General features: G+C 35.7%; 2 long non-coding RNA genes and 1 other non-coding gene across 3 annotated transcripts in view; 2 read left to right on the top strand and 1 right to left on the bottom strand.

Moving 5' to 3' along the window:
* The window catches only part of LOC126949253 (uncharacterized), a 659,876-nt gene that overhangs the window by 196,582 nt on the left and 447,472 nt on the right, over positions 1–15,822 (bottom strand). The window lies entirely within an intron of this gene.
* Positions 8,067–15,822, top strand: part of LOC126949254 (uncharacterized) — a 70,141-nt gene continuing 62,385 nt past the window's right edge. Inside the window, exon 1 of the long non-coding RNA XR_007723637.1 lies at positions 8,067–8,157. This is a non-coding gene — a long non-coding RNA (uncharacterized LOC126949254). The remainder of the gene's footprint in view (positions 8,158–15,822) is intronic.
* Positions 12,916–13,021, top strand: LOC126949399 (U6 spliceosomal RNA). Its single transcript, XR_007723705.1, has one exon. It is a non-coding gene; the product is annotated as a U6 spliceosomal RNA (small nuclear RNA).

Genomic DNA, 15,822 nt, shown 5'->3' with positions numbered 1-15,822 from the left:
AGGAACCCACATTCCACTCTCAAGCCACTCCCATGGGACAAAATAATCAGAATGATCATCATCTGGCTTCTCAGTATGGTTGTTACAGAGGAGCAGCTGCATTTTCATATGTTGCCTTAACGTGCTCATGGAAGACCAAGTTTTCACCAACATACAAAAATGATTATATGTGTGTGTGTGTGTGTGTGTGTGTGTGTGTGTGTGTGTGTGCTCGCGCGCGCACGTGCAGAGAGGTGTTCCTGTCCATCCTTAAGTTGAAATACAACTATGAAAATGGTTAAGATGATAGCACCCTAAAATTTCCTCAGTTATTTTTGTCTTCATCATCTTAAAACTCTTTTGTTTGCTTTTAAATGCCTTAAATGAGGACGAGGAAAGACTGAATTACATTACAGTGTAAAAGGCCTGCACTAATAATTGGGTCTGAGACGGGTACAGATACTTCCTTATACTTGATTACACAGAGGAAGAGAATAGAAAAGAAAAAAAAAAAAAAAAGCTACACAAGAAAGCCCTGACCGTTGTTTCTCATGCATCAATTGCTGCATCCCTGGCCATGTTATGCCAATCTTTCCTTGGTACAATACTCACCCTGAGATATTTCTGACAGTCAGATTATGAAAGCTTATGTAGTAATGTTGTAGGTGCTATAAAATGAACAAAATCCCCCACAGCTGTAAAGACATGACTGGCAGTGATGTTCCAAGATGAGGAGTGAACTGCATACATCAAACTTGTCTCCAGCCTTTTGATGGATTCTTTCTCTGCTGCCTGATGATGCCAAGACTGTGCATCTGTAGCCAGGGCTTTGGTAGTAGCTAACAGATAGCATGCACTGTTGAATTATACAGAGCACTGCTGTGGAAGATTGCGACTATGGCAGTTTATTTTCTGGGATTGAGGTTGGCATCTGAATAACACAGAGTCCATTTTTCAGCTTGGAATACTGATCAGAAATATGACATCTCATATGTGATATGAAGAATTATTTAAATTGTGTTCTAATTTTGTTCCTTAACATTAATTCAAGTCTCATTTATTTACTTATTCAGCAGCAATAGTCTGTTTCTAATGACTGTAGGGCAAGTTGTAGGCAATGAAGATGCTGCGATGAATAAGATGCAATTTCCCTGCCAAAGGTGTGCATTTGAGTTATGTTTACAAATAACATATCCATAATAAGTGACATTAGAATGATAAAAGGATTCTATGAAGGAGACTAAGTGCTGACAAAATATATTCTCACAGACACACAAATATACACAGTCTGTCAGCTTATGGGTGGTTGCAACTATGAATTTGGCTTTAAATACTAACATCAAGAATACAATAGTCTGACCTTATCCATGGAGGATACTTTCCAAGAACCCCAGTGGATGCTTACAACTATGGATAGCAGCATCCCTCACTTCCACTATGTTTTGTCCTATGCATACCTATCTATGATAAAGTTTAATTTATAAATCAGGTACAGTAAGAGATTAACAACAATAACTAATAATAAAGTAGAACAATTATAACAACGTGCTGTAATAACAGTTATGTGAATGTAGCCTTTCCTCCAAAATATCTTATTGTACTGTACTGCAGGCAACTGAAATCATAGAAAGCAAAACTGTGGAAAAGCGGACACTATTGTACTGCATATTGTTTTCAGTATTAAATAAAAAAATAACCTCCACTGAAAACACAATCTCACTTTAGCCCTGGATTTGACTTTTTTGCTCTTTGACCTTTTCAAACCCTGAAGTCCAACTATCTTATATGAGACTCACCTAAGCTTCCTACCTCCTTTCTGTTCTCTGGGATAGAGCTGTTGATGAATGGCCGAAAAAGGACAAGGGGGAAAATTGGAACCAAAGAGCCTGGGTAATTATTAGACTGAATAATTGGCTTCTGCAAAAATGAGTGTTGATTGTACGTATAAATTACTAGTTAACAAAAAATATTAATATGTAGGTCCAGAATGAAAATTATAACATTCAAAATAGGTAATTTGGTGAGATGGAAATATGCCCTATAAGTCAAATGTTAAAAAGCAAGGTTATCATTCATTTGATGTCAACTGATTAATTATAAACTCACTGTGGCCTAGAATAGTTCACTAACAGGAAAGCGGTGGATCCATCAGTTTTCCTTATCACTGTCAAAAAATAACTAAATTACCATAAAAGAGTGGAGCCTCCATGTGAGGTCTTCCTGGCCCATTATCAAGCTGCCCAACAAAATATATCTACTTGTCCTACTAGACATAACCTCAACCATTTTTTATTTATTGTGGTTGGGGAGGGTAGAGATGGTATATATAAATCTATAGAAAAAAAAAAAAAAAACCCAAGCCTTACATTAGCTAATGGTTGTAACCTTCTCAGAATTTCCACTTCGGTCTTTAGAGATGTGGATTTTCTATATATCTGAAAACGTCAACCAAAGAAAAATATATTAAGCTTCCTTTCTTGTCATGCATAAGTAGTTTGCAAGGAAATAGCTAATACACAATGAAATGGACAAGAGACACAGTAAGCAAGGCAGGGCAGGGCTTAGAGAAATATGCTGAGTTAGTACATTTTAAATTATTAAATTAGATTGCCTTTTGGAAGAATCTATCTGCTACCTTACATGAATTAAAGATTGAGTAGTTATAGGACCTAAAAGATAAAAGAGAACTAACATAGCATGCTTTCAGCCTCTGTGATATGCCAGGAACTATGGACATGCTACCTCATTGATTCTTTTATGACATATTTTAAAAGGTAGGTATATTCTATTCAAGAAAACTGAATCTTAGAAAGTTTTAGTAATTTAATCCAATTTTACAGCTAATAAATGATAAAGTTAAAATGAAACCTCTGTCTTACCAACTCCACTCCACAATTTTCCTCCCTAGAACACATTATTTTAACATTTTAATTGTTTGCCTATATTGGAAGCAGCAGGGAACACTGAAGACACCTGTGCAGCCCTAAAGAACAACACAGTTTATACACTGGGTACACACACACACACACACACACAGACACACGCACAAATTTCACATAGAGATGCTCTATCAAAATGCAAGCTGCATAATCAAAAACACAATGGATTGATTTATTATCAATAGAGATGTGTCAGACTTGCTTTAGAAAATCCTTGTTAAGGGGCACTTTTCCTCTCATTTTGGGCCACTTTTATTTTGATTGGCAATCTTATCTCAGCACTTTGGAGTTATTTCTCAATTCAATGTGCTTTACATCATTCTACAGCCAACAATGGAGACCCATCTTTTAAATAAGATGAAAAGCAGTATTTCATGTTACCATAGGTTCAAATCTCAGTGCTGCTACCTTTCATTTCAGTGACCTTGAAAAAGTTACTGAAATTCTGTGTCCCAAAAAAGAAGAATGATATTAACATGCTTACCATGAATGGTTAATACACGTAAAATGCTTAAAAGAGTGCCTGGTACCCAGTTAGTGCGATATAATATTTTGCCTTTATTATACTGATAACATAGATAAAGCATATAGCCCAGGGCCTCAAACGGAGCAGGGGCTTAACAGTTCCTATTTCCCTTTCCTCATATGAAAGCACATCATCACTTCCTTCAGAAAAAAAACTGTAGCTGAATTAAGTTCATTCACTGTTCAATGTCCTTTCATTTCTTCTACTCCTCTAATTCTCCTATATCCCTACCTTAGATTTTTGCTACTCTTGGGAAACATGTATAGTGTTATTCACACATGCCTTCACATATCCCAAGAGTCTAATTACTGCAATTCACAGGCTAACCCTGGAATTCTGATGCATTCATTTTATGATAAAAATAAGAAAATGTATCAGTATAAACCTCTGCTTAAATTTCACTGAGTCTGAATTACCGTTAAAAAAAAAAAGAAGAAGAAGAAGAAGAAGAAGAAGAGAAGAAGAAGAAGAAGAAGAAGAAGAAGAAGAAGAAGAAGAAGAAGAAGAAGAAGAAGAAGAAATATGTGAAATGACAATCGCTGAGCGGGGAATTATCTTAAATCTTATCCTCTCCCTTTGGCATCTGATGCTTAATAATTATGTGATGGAACAAAACAGACTAGGTTCTGTTTAAATATTTGCATTCTAAGAATTTTTTAAATGATGACAATTATTTAAATAGATTTTTAATTTTGAGCTGAAAATGTCCTCTCTTCCATTCATTGGCCCTGGATTTGCCTTCCATGGAAATGGCACCCTTGGTTGTTTCTGGTATTTGTAGTAGAGTCTGTGGTGATTCTCTAGACCCTCACCTATAGAACCAGAACATTCACTCCCCCACTGCTGAGTCTCTCACTGAGATATCAATTGAGCTTCCTCCAAAGTCACAACCTTTCTGGGACAGGCTTGGCCTAATGACTGGTCTGTGCAGGGCCAGGACTATGGCCTCTGTCGTAAATACATTGTGGATCAGCAATTCCCTCTGACCAATCATGCTGCCTTCACTCTCCCACAGTTGTTAAACTCAATATCACTTTGAATGAACTTTGGTCTTTGTCTCAGAGTACGCTTCCTAAGAAACTTAACCAGTAATACTGTATCTACCACTTTAAGTTTAAATTGCACTATTTCCAAGACCTAATACGTTACTCATTTGGTTTTTCATTTATTTATCTGTTCAGTCATTCATCCAATTAGTCATTCGTTTCCTCATTCAACAAAAGGATTTTGAATAAGATTAGCATATATGTATATGGTAACATGCTGAGTACCACAGGGACAGAGAATGCCCTTTCCCAACCCTTATCCTGACACAGCTTACTGTCTACCAGGTAGGATTGGGTAATTATAACAGTACACCAACCATAATAATAGAGAGAAAACAGTGCCAAGACAGAGAGAGAGAGAGAGAGAGAGAGAAAGAGAGAAGCAAGCAAATTAAATTCAATAAATAGAGAAAACCCAAACAAATTACCTTCAAACACCATCATAGGTGATATGGTTTGGCTGTGTCTCTACCCAAATCTCATCTGGAATTGTAGCTCCCATAATCCCCACGTGTTGTGGGAGGGACCTGGCCGGAGGTAACTGAATCATGGGGCCGGGTTTTTCCCATGCTGTTCTTGTGATAGTAAGTCTCATGAGATCTGATGATTTCATAAAGGGCAGTTACGCTGCACACACTTTCTTGCCTGCCACCATGTAAGATGTGCCTTTGCTCCTCTTTCACCTTCTGCTATGATTGTGAGGCCTCCCCAGCCACGTGGAACTGCAAGTGCATTAAGCCTTTTTTTCTTTATAAATGACCCAGTCTCAGGTATTTCTTCATAGCAGTATGAAAATGGACTGATACAAGAAGGATGTGTGTACTCACACACACATGATCACTTCTTAAAGATATAACTTTCCATTGAATCTTTTCTCTTAAATAATATTATTTAGAGTAGTGCTTTTTCCTCCACACATACCATTATTTTCCTCCCCACCTGCAACTTTTTATGGATACCTTTTCTATATACAACCTTAGACCCTTATCTACATTCCTAGACCCTTACAATTTTCAAGTGTTTCAAATTTGATTTTATGCCTGAAGGATCTTGACACTTTTCTTTCCCTTAAGCTTCCTACTAATCCACTTTCTCCCTTTGGTACTTTTTTCTCTATCATCTGAAGTTTGAAGAGTAAGGATATCTCTAATGAAAATCCCATGAGGGAGAAGGTGGTAACAAGTCAAGCCTTAAATCTCTGTGCACATCTGCCAGATAGTTGTAGTAAAATATTGTGGTCTTTCATTGAGAGAAGAGTTTAAGATTAAAATCCAATGCTCATAAAAATACACCAATTTTAGTAAAACCAACTAACATGACACTAAGTTATCTCTGTTGAAAAAAATTCATTAATACAATGAGTTAGAAGTATAAATTTTAAAATGAATAAATGTTAAAACTAATTCAATAGCCCACTGTAAGCAGATTTTAAAGTATGAGTAGCAGCATTACAGTTAAAATATAAAGCATTTATGTTTGGGCTATAAAGTATGACATAGAAATCATAGACGTCGATCAGGCAAATGTCATCTATCTCCACAGAGCACTAGATCCCAGGTTTTTTCCCGTGATAGCAAGACATTCTAAAAAAAGTAAGCTTTTTTTTTTTTTTTTTTTTTTTTTTTTTTTTTTTTTTTTTTTTTTTTTTTTTTTTTTTTTTTTTTTTTTTTTTTTTTTTTTTTTTTTTTTGTCTAGAAAATGTCCGCTGGCAATAATTTCACAAATCCCCCCTTCAAAAAACACTTGCAACTTCCACTGAACTGGTCACATAAGAAACATACACATCTGCATAAACCTTTTAATAGTATAGGTTATATGTTTTTCCTTTTGCTAGATTTTTCTTGGTAAATGAAAATAAGAAGTTCCTAACATTTGACAGAGATGCAGTCATCTTTGTTCTAGTCAATGAAGAATCACAGGTATCTAGAACTGTGCCAGGTACCAAGCAGGCACTTAAATTTTGTGGAATGAGGAAATAAATTCCATTTTGGCATCTGTAGGCATATCCTCTGCCACTTTAAATATACTACGCAACAGACTAAGTTGAGTAGTTGAGTAAATATACTACTCAATGACTAAAGATCATGTGCATTGAATTATACAGAGTAGTATATTTAAAGTATATTCTTAGTCATTTATTCAATATTTAACAAACATCTACTGAGTTATGAGTTAATGAAAGGTGATATCTTGGATGTTAAATTCAGGTTTCACTCAAGGGGACAATGGTATTCCTAATTAAGTATAATTATTCATTAACACAATTTGAAACTGGAAGGTAGCACTTTAAATATACTATTCAAAGTTCAAAATCATTAAACTTTTCTCCTGATTATTCCTACACAAGCCATTTTATTTTTTTCCTCATATTCTCCGTGGTGATGATGCTTCCCTGGGATTTTCCTCATGCTTTCCAATTAGGCATCCAATTGGGTGTCTGAAAACAATCTAAGTAGAAAACATGTATTTCAAATTACTTTTATCTCAAAGGAGACAATATTTTAACATTCCATTATTACATTATCATCTTGATTATTGAAGTGGCTGTTGTGATAGAGTTGTTTTATATTTTATTTGACCAAATCCAAATTAAAGAATCACAAAGACATAAAATGATGAGATATCCTTAAGGGATAGGGGAGAAAAGATGAAGTAGAGAATAAAATATAATAAAGCATATATTCTTAAATTAATTAAATAATTTGATACCTATTATTATTCTTGCACAATAAATAATGGAATTAACTGGATAATTGTGAAGATTCCACTGCAAAAAAAAAATTCTACTTAAAATTTTTGGTTCATAAGACCACAGGTAAGTTTTCTTTCTAACAACAATTCTTACTCTGAAATATCAACAATGTGTGTGATGTAAACCAGTATAAATTTTAACTTTTTATGGAGAAAACTTTTTTCTTTTTGAATATGGCTCCTGATTTCATAGCTGCACTGTTTTCTTCTTGCTACCTTCCAGTTTCAAATTGTATTAATGGACATTATACTTAAGAATATCTTTCTTCCCTTGAGTGAAATATGAATTTAACATCCAAGATATCACCTTTCGTTAAGTCATGACTCAGTAGATATTTGTTAAATATTGAATAAATGACTAAGGATCGTGTGCATTGAATTATAATGTTAAATATGAGTGGGTTACTACAAAAGGAATAAAATATATTTTGGTGGATGTAATCAAAATTATAATACTAAAATAAAGACCATGCATTTGTAACAGTTTGTATATCTCTCATATTTCATACCATAGTTTAATATTTACACTCTAGTAGTAAACACTAAGCTATTTTTACTCCCACTTACACATAGCTCTGTCTTCTATGTGTTTGCACATGCAGTTTGCTCTCCCTGGAATGTCCTTCCCAACTCACCCCCAGCATTTGGCTGAGATTTCTGGTCCTCCTTCAGATCTCAAGTGAGAAGTCACACCTTGAAAAGACTTAGTAGACACACCTACCCTTTCAGGAGGTTTTCCAGTAAGGCCTCACGCTACCCTACTCATATCCCTACAAAAAGACTTGAACGACATAAGGAAATAAACTTTAATTATATGTCTTTCTCTTTCCCTTAAGATTGTGAGTTCCTTGAAAGAAGAATCTGTGTCTTGTTCACCATTGTTTTTCCTTACCTGTAACACAAACCCTGGCGTCAGGTAGGCAAGTCTTTGGTAAATATTTCTGGACTGATTAAGTTGTATTTATTCATTAACTATATGCCAATTTCCTTTGTTTTTGCTACTATCCTAGCATTGCATGTTACTTCCATGAAGCTGACCTATGAGAGCAAAATGTTAACATCTTACGGCAGGTAATTTCTGCCTTGATAGCCTGTGCTGAGTTACTGACTGCTTGTTAGAAATGTGGCTGCCTTGTTCCTGTTAGGCTTACAGTTGACAGGTTGAAAATTTTATTCAATGTATAAAAAAGCTCTACAGAGATATTCATTGTAGCATTGTTTATAATCAGGAATTGTTTGGACAGTCGAATAAGCTGTGTTACATCCAAACTGTGAAACACTATGCAACAGTTAGGAAGAACAAGGTAGATCTATGTCTTATAAAATAAATTGATATTCTACTGTAAAACCAGCAAATGGCTAAAAGATACTTTCAGTACAACACCATATTAAGAAATTGTAGTGTTTTTTCTGGGGTTACCATAGAGGTATAGTTATAACAGAAGCATATGGACATACGGAAAATAACCCGGAGAACTCATATTAAACTCACTTATGTGATCAGTGGCTACATCTAGAAAGGTAGAAAGGGGACCAAGAATAAGGCTTGGAGGCCAAAAGTGACTTCTTTGAAATGTATTTTTTTTTTATTGATAATGTTTTAGTTTTTTAATAAAGAGTTCTTAGTCATAAAATTAATCTTAAACATGTTGATACTTGATTCATTTGAAAGATAAAAATATATAACCTATGAACAATTACGTAAAAATATACTGTCCATGTATCAATTTATATAAAGGTAGAATTCTGAAAATGAAAATTTGGCCTACAGTAAACATCTCTAAATCAAAACATTTTCTTTCATAATAAATAAAAGAGAAGGAATTAGCTATCTTCTATTAGCTCATAATTGTGTGGATAGTAAGATGAAACAAAAATGACTCCACAAGTCAGAAATATAAAAAACAACCATTGATTTAGAATCTGTTGACATGAAGGCCATCCCTGGTTCCACCACATCTTCAACGAGATGAGTCATAAACTCCAGAGTATCCATTATGCTGATCTATAAAGTGAAAGTGGAAACCAGAGTAGTGATTCTCAAACCTACAAGTCATGATTCTCTTGGGGGAACACACACAAAAATATTATATTGAAGAATATGCTGTTATATATTGCTTCATAATAAATTACTGTGCAGATAAACAGTACTATGCAGCACATTTGTTGGTTTAATTTTGTGTTTTAAAGCTTTCTCCTCCAGCAGACTGATGTGAATGGAGGCAGACAACTTGTTTTAGTCAGTGTTGTATCCCTCGCACTTTTCATACTACGTAGCACATGATAGATACTCAATAACTTGTTTTTAATGAATAAATGGCAAAAAATCATAGTAGAACATTTTTAAGACGATTCTGTTTATTAAACCATCTCCCAGTACATGTAGATAATCCCACCATTATTTTATTACAGAAAATCTACAGTTGTTCCTACTTCTAAAATGCAATTAAGAACTCTAGTTATGATCATCTTTAAGGATCATTCTCCTTTAAGATAATATGTCTACACAATTTTCACTGTCTTTGAAAATCCTCTCTGTCATATTCCTGAAGAAAACAGTTTCTCATCCAGATGAATTACAGCGGAAAAGGAAAATCATTTATCTGAACATTAAGATCCCTTTCCATTACAACCCTGAATTCTTCAGAATAATTCTTGCTCATTTGGGTAATTTCCTATTACTTTAAACCAGTATACTTGCTATTCTCATAAAGTGGATGTACAATTCTACCTGGTATAATATGAACTCTGGAACCAGACTGCTTGAGTTTGAATCCTAAGTCTACCAGGTATAAGCTCTATAACCCTGGACAAGCCACTTAATATTTCCATGTCTCATGTTCCTGATCTCCAAATAAGTCCAATAAAAATAATCAAATCCTTCATTTAAAGTATAATCAGTTAGTACATGTAAAATGCTAAGAACGTTGTTTGGCCAGTAGTAGCTGAAAAAATGGACGCTTAGTAACTGCTATGCAAATATTCGTTGAAATAAAAACAAAACTAAATAAATATGCCAATCTTTTTACCAGATTGCTTGATTATTCAGTCTTAACAAAGTTGGCTAAGATTAGGCCAACCTCATCCAGAAAAATGTCCTCAGTTATAAACAGCAGGGAAATCTTAGAAAGAACGATTGAAGCACACAAAGTAAACAATACAGGAATACATGTCTGCAGAAAAATGAGAACCAAGAGTTCCTGAGGTAGATGGTTACGCATTTCATGTGTATAAAAGATTCCAATGATAAATCTGGAAGACGAGACACCTGGTAGAGTACCTGACCCTAATAAATAAATACTCATTAAATTTTTGCTTAATTTATTATAAATAAATTTAATTAGATTAATTATTCAGTGAACTGGTAAATGTAATAGTTGTTTGACTATAAGCCAAGTCACCTGACATCTGTAGGTTTCTGTTTCCTCAATGGTAAAATAAGGAAAGTTATCTAGATCAGCATCTCCTTAACTGTGTTCAACTCAAGACTGGGTTCTTAGGGTTGTTAATCAGCTCTTGGAAACAAATCCATGGTTGAATAATTTTAGGAAAACCCATATGCTATCTTTCTGTTGCATTTACAAACAAACTGGTATAGTAGACATTTTAAGATTCTTTTTTTTTTTTTTTTTTTTTTGAGACGGAGTCTCGCTCTGTCGCCCAGGCTAGAGTGCAGTGGCCTGATCTCAGCTCACTGCAAGCTCCGCCTCCCGGGTTTACACCATTCTCCTGCCTCAGCCTCCCGAGTAGCTGCGACTACAGGCGCCCGCCACCTCGCCCAGCTAGTTTTTTGTATTTTTTAGTAGAGACGGGGTTTCACCGTGTTACCCAGGATGGTCTCTATCTCCTGACCTGGTGATCCGCCCGTCTCGGCCTCCCAAAGTGCTGGGATTACAGGCTTGAGCCACCGCGCCGGCCTTAAGATCTTTTATTGTAAGGAAATTTTATTTATCTGACAGTTTCCCAAACTTAATTGACCATTGACTCTTTCTCTCTGGTTTCTAGCCTATTGGCATTTCACAGAATTAGTGCTATTCTGAACAAAAATTGGAAATAGTAGTACTCAGTGTTTGGTGTGTGGATCAGTGTCAGTCTGCAAATTATCAGTCTGTAACAGAGTAAGTACAAAAACTAAGAGCAGGCATTTAAAAACTTTTTCACACAGTAATTTTATGTTTATTGAATCTAATAATGAAATTCAGAGATTGTATTTTGTATGTTTTCTCTTTATTGCTTTTTTCCTTATAAATTATTTTTTATTAGTTTTTGTTTGTTTGTTTGTTTTTTGTTTTTGAGACGGAGTCTTGCTCTGTCTCCCAGGCTGGAGTGCAGTGGCGCGATCTCTGCTCACTGCAAGCTCCACCTCCCTGGTTCACACCATTCTCCTGCCTCAGTCTCCCGAGTAGCTGGGACTACAGGCGTCCGCCACCACGCCCGGCTAATTTTTTGTATTTTTAGTAGAGACAGGGTTTCACCATGTTAGCCAGGATGGAATCGATCTCCTGACCTCATGATCCGTCCTCCGCAGCCTCCAAAAGTGCTAGGATTACCGGCCTGAGCCACTGCACCTGGCGTTTTAATAGATTTTACTTAGTCTCTTGTACATTGAAATTTTTTTTAAATGTTCACAGCAGCTTTATTCATAACATCAAAAAACAAACAAACAAAAAATTGAGAATGGATTCTTCACCACAGATAGTTTTAGAACACCAAAGTCATTTCCAAAAAGATTCACATTATAAATCCTTCCACTAAATCCATGTGGAAGTCCATAAAGATGAAGCTTCCTGGGTTCTACTGCAAACTTTTGTCAGAATCTTTAGAATCACAGAGAATCTACATTTTCACAGCACCAGAGTAATTCTGACTCTATTTTGAGAAGTAATGCCTTACACTGTGAGCAACCTGATGGGAGAAGCTGTATTTTTATTTATCTTTGTTCTTCAGTAATGAACCCACAGTAAATAAATACGTTTGTAGCATATGTAAACGAGAAAAATCAAGTAACGATATGGAGTCTCTGAGGTCTATGGTCATGGATAGTTTAGAGTTAACCAAAACTGGAAACAAATTACTACTCCCCAAAAATCAAATCCTATACATCACTTGTCGGGGAAAAAAAAAAAAAAAAGTAATTCTCCAGACACTTCCACTTACAGCCTACTTCATGTTTTAGTTATCTTGAAGTGGGTGGGATTTTTCAGCATGATCCTGCAAAACTGTCAATCATTTATGTTCTTATCCAAGCATAGCACCATAACAGAAGTTGATTTTTTAAACAGCTCCTTAGTACTGCAATTTAATATAAAAATATACTCTCAGTCCATGTCATAGCCAATATTATACTCACCATGTGGACACAAATAATTTGAACGCTTTGTTAAAGTACACTTTTACTAGTCCTTGCCCAGTAACGCATTAATTGGTTTAATTTTACTGTGGCATTTTTGTACATGTTTTCATGTTCATATCTATAGAAAGCTAAATGTTTAAAGTCTAACTTGACATGTTTTTCATAGTTTTACTCTGCTAGTAAGTCAAAATATGTGTTTGAGAGATGAATACCTTAGGATATTGTGTGTCTGTTTGCTGAGATGACCCTAAACTCTGACCCTAAACAGTGGTCCTCCACTTGGACCACACTTTGGAATTGTCTGAAGTATTGAAAAATATAGTGCTTGCTTTGGCAGCACATGTACTAAAATTGGAACGATACAGAGAATATTAGCATGCCCCTGCACAAAGATGACATGCAGATTAATGAAGCATGCCATGTTTTTGAGAAAAAGAAATGCTTTTACATTGTTGATGGGGATGAAAATTAGTTCAACGATTGTGGAAGACAGTGTGACAATTCCTCAAAGATCTAGAAGCAAAAAATACCATTTGACTCAGCAATCCCATTACTAGGTATATACCCAAAGGAACAGAAATCATTCTATTATAAAGATACATGCATGCATATGTTCATAGCAGGACTATTCACAACAGCCAAGACATGGAATCAACCCACATGCCCATCAATGATAGACTGGATTTAAAAAAGTGGTACATATAAACCATGGAATACTATGCAACCATTAAAACTAGCAAGATCAGGTCCTTTGCAGGGACATGGATAGAGCTGGAAACTGTTATCCTCCGCAAACTAACACAGGAACAGAAAACCAAACACCGCATGTTCTCACTTACCAGTGAGAGGTGAATGATGAGAACACATGGAACAACACACACTGGGGCCTCTGCGGGGGTTAGGGGAAGGGAGAGCATCAGGAAGAATAGCTAATGGATGCTGGGTTAGATACCTAAGTGATGGGTTAATCTGTGCAGCAAACCACCATGGCACACGTTTACCTGTGTAACAAACCTGCACATCCCGTGCATGTACCTTAGAACTTAAACATTGAAAAAAAGAAAAAAAAAAGAAAAGTACAAATGCCTGGGTCCCACGTCTAGAGTTTCTGATTGAATTCATTATTGGAGTGGTCTGAAAGTCAGAATTTTTAAGGCTTCTTAAATAATTCTAATATATATCCTGAGTTGAGAACCATAAATACAATCAGGTGCAATTCTTATTAAAAACAAACAAACAAACAAACAAACAAAAACCTGTGGTAATTATGAGAGATTCCATATCCAAGACAAACGGGTAGATTTGGATTTGAATTGAATTAGAGAAGGGACAGCTGTGAACCTACCATGAAAGCGTTTTTTTTTTTTTTTTTTTTTTTTTTTTTTTTTCACTTACTGAGAATTAAGAAGACTGATGATGTTCAGTCTTAAGAGAGAAATGTACATCCTTCTCTACACTCCTCACCTGTTTCCTCCTGCACACCTTGAGCAATCATTATTTGCTTATCAGATTAAGGTTGTTTATGGGAAAAAAAAAAGTTAAGAGACAGATAATAAGGGACCGAAAGAGATGAGAGAGACAGAACTTGACCTTCAGCCAGATAACTGCCTGTGGCTTTCTCTTGTACACCCAGAAAAAGTCTACTTTCAGCTGCAAAGCTCTGTGCCTTCCCGATATTTTACAATGTACTAGGGTTAGGCCTGGTAATGCTTCATCTCGATTTTTTTGATCTCTTTTGATTAAGAATATTTTACATCATAATCAAATGCAGTCAAAGCTGAGGGGCAATTTGTCCTCTGGGGTATCACTTCTCTGAGTTCAAAAAAATATTCCTGTTTGTTCTAAATCACCTCTAAATTTACTTTGATTTGCAAATTCAATGTACTTTGTATAAACAAACACTGGCAATGAATTAACAATACTATATGACCCCTTCTTTCCCTGAATGAATATAGATTTTCATGCTCAGATGATATTTGTGTCCCCGTCACATGGTTTGCTTCAGATCTTAATGAGTGACCTTGAGTCTTAATAACTTTTCCTTTAAGCCAAGCTCTCTTATTTTTCTTGGATATTTTCATCAACTACATACCATCCCCTCTAATAAATGAGAAAAGGTGAGGGTGCCCAGTCACAGTGGTATTCTGTCCAGATAGGAGCACGTTTCTATCCTGTCCACTTCCTACTGGCAAAAGCAAGGCATGATAATTTGCTGCCAGCATTACTCAACCTTACATTTAGACAAATTATGTTATTTAAGAAATCTACTCTAACGGAAATTATTGTTCTGTTTCAATCGATTTCTTCATTCCTCACTATCACCAAACCATATTCTGCTTCAATTGATTTGTATTTAGTATTCACTCAACAAACCTTAATTGAGAACTACCATGGGCCAGGCCTCATTCTGTATTTAGGAAATAGTTTAGACTCTTAGTATCAACCCTCAAAGAACTGGACAGCTCACTTGGGTAGAAGGAATAAGAAAACCAAAGACTACAAAAAAGGAAAAGGATAGGAAGACTTATTTGACAGACAGCCATAGTCTTTCCATAGGCCTGCAGAGAAAGGTTGGGCAGCTAATGCATTTTGGCTTGGGGAAGAAGAGTAAGAAATAGTCTAGAAAGACTTTTGAAACCTGACAGAGAATAGAACATGGGTAAAAACTGATTCCAGAGTAACTCCACATTTAAGGGGTACAATAGAATAACAGTATAAAGTGTGATTGGGCTGGGGATTTTTAAACAATGTAAAGAGAATTTGAGCATAATTATAATCAGAAAGTAAGGGAGCAATATCTTTAAAAATATATGTGAAAATAAGGTAAGAACTGATGAACCAAGGTCTCAGAAGAGGTAGGAGAACATGGGACTGTCTCCTACTCTACGGGGTCACCCCAAGGGCAGGTTCCAGGCATGGATTACATCACAACACTTATACCACTTATGTTTGTTTAGAAGTGAAATCCCATAGCTGATAGCGGCCATTAAAAGGCATGGGTGACATATGATGACAGTAGAGAATATAAGGACTGTGTGTGCAGGTATGCGGGAAGATTAGATTTGGACATTGGCTGTAAATGACTTAATGGATTCAACCAAAATGTAATGAGCACTTGTACAGAGGCCACAGATGTGTGTCATTCAGATGCCCTTTCTGGAGAACCTGAGCTTTTGGAGAGAAGAATTGACAGAGACTCCTGGTTGCTGCCCCTTTGGGTCAATTGCA

This window comes from Macaca thibetana, chromosome 2, assembly GCF_024542745.1.
Source record: "Macaca thibetana thibetana isolate TM-01 chromosome 2, ASM2454274v1, whole genome shotgun sequence".
NCBI lineage: Eukaryota > Metazoa > Chordata > Mammalia > Primates > Cercopithecidae > Macaca > Macaca thibetana.
This window is presented reverse-complemented; position numbering and strand designations above follow the sequence as displayed.